This window comes from Pseudophryne corroboree, chromosome 4 (genome assembly GCF_028390025.1).
Source record: "Pseudophryne corroboree isolate aPseCor3 chromosome 4, aPseCor3.hap2, whole genome shotgun sequence".
In the NCBI taxonomy this organism is placed as follows: Eukaryota; Metazoa; Chordata; class Amphibia; order Anura; family Myobatrachidae; genus Pseudophryne; species Pseudophryne corroboree.
This window is the reverse complement of record NC_086447.1, coordinates 343,142,007-343,143,685: the sequence shown is the minus strand read 5'-3', so window position 1 is coordinate 343,143,685 and position 1,679 is coordinate 343,142,007. Positions and strand designations below refer to the sequence as shown.

Below are 1,679 nucleotides of genomic sequence, written 5' to 3'. Positions count from 1 at the left end.
AGTCCTAAACATTTCAAACTTAATAATACTCCGGACATTTTTATATTTGAGTTGTGTATTTCTAAACGAGTAATCTTTTGTTTATAAAAACATATGTCCCATCACAGGCGTGCACATAGACTGACTGGCGGGTTCCACACCTAACTACCTCCCCTCCACAGCATTATAGTGTTCTCACACCTCCCCTGTCCAGGATATAGACTGCTCACCTGGATGGTCCAGAGGAGCGGATCAAGTAAGCAGTCTACATCCAGGACAGGGGAGGTGTGTGAACACTATAATGCTGTGGAGGGGAGGTAGTTAGGTGAGTAAGTTGCTCTTCTATTTCTGTGCACGTGTGTGGACTAAATTTAGTAAGATGGGTGGTCATTTTTAAATGTGATGTTGGCCATAGCAAACAATTAGACTTTGATAATTTTTGCATTTGCACCTTCAAGAAGTTTATTTGTGAAATCAGATTGGTTGTTATGGCAAACATGTCATCACAGCTACAAATCTCATCATAGTAAATGTACTGTGTCGAAATTTTTGAATGTGTTTAGTGTATGTTTTTACTCACCAGATAACTGAGGTGATCGGGGCTCGTCACTTTGGGGACTACACAATAGTGCCTGTGGTGGCTGGGACAAGACTGCAGAGATGCGCCGCCTGGGTGGGGAAGATGGATCCGCTGATTCCAAATCCACACGGCGCGTCTTACTTGGCCTCCTGGGTAAGTTTACATAGCCCTGTGATGGGCGCCTTAGAGGGCGGCTTGCAGAAGAAGAACCTATGTGAATAGATAAACATTATTATTTTGTACTTCTATGTGTTTGCAGAATATGTGACTACAGTGAATTCTTACCTGCAATCCCAGCACCCACATCAGTTGGCAGTGGCCTGTCTGGAGCGCTGGTCTGGCGTACTGTTGAAAAATGTTAAAAAACATTATGACCATACTTGGAAAACACATTGTTAACTGCAAAACCTTAGTGTACTGTAACCATTTTGTACGTAATGTAAAGTAAACTAATTTCTGCTTAAAATAATCTGGATTACTTAATTTGGTGTGTATTTAAAAATGAACATGGTGTTGCACTAAATAATCCAGAAACATTGATGAATTGTGTGCAATATATTGCAGAGATTGATTAATTGCTAATTGACCAAAACATCCTAAAAAAAATTAGATATGCAAAAGAATTCAAAACACACGAACAAATAAAAAACAAACAATTAGATACAACAGCTATGGACAAGCAATATCTCAGATTAAGTATTGGAACTACACATACCAGCATGCACTGCACCTTATTTAACATTCACTAATCTAAAAACACAGCCAAGGCATGATGGGAAATGTAGTTTAAAAACACAATTACAGCTTAAGGGTGCACAGGCCTGCACAACGTGACCAACACAATGTATGCATACTTTAAAAAAAAAAAAAATTTTGCAGCATGATCAGTTTGGAATGTGTAAAATTCAAATATAAATAAAAAACTCACCATCCTGCCTTGGACGGTCCGAATCCCGGACATGAGTTGCAGACACCACTTCTGCAGGAATCAGTGCCCGCACAGGCTCCTCCCAATCACGATACGTGGCCCGGAAAGGGGGGCCACCCCCGGTTTGGCGGGCTGATTTTGCCTCCTTGGCCATCTTGGCCTTGACACGGCGCTAGATGTCGTAAAACCTTT

General features: G+C 41.0%; 1 long non-coding RNA gene across 1 annotated transcript; it reads left to right on the top strand.

The window, feature by feature from the left end:
• Window positions 1-623: 623 nt before the first annotated feature.
• LOC134911407 (uncharacterized) lies at window positions 624-1,028 on the top strand. The gene is made up of 2 exons (XR_010176541.1): window positions 624-712; window positions 819-1,028. It is a non-coding gene; the product is annotated as an uncharacterized LOC134911407 (long non-coding RNA).
• Window positions 1,029-1,679: the final 651 nt, after the last annotated feature.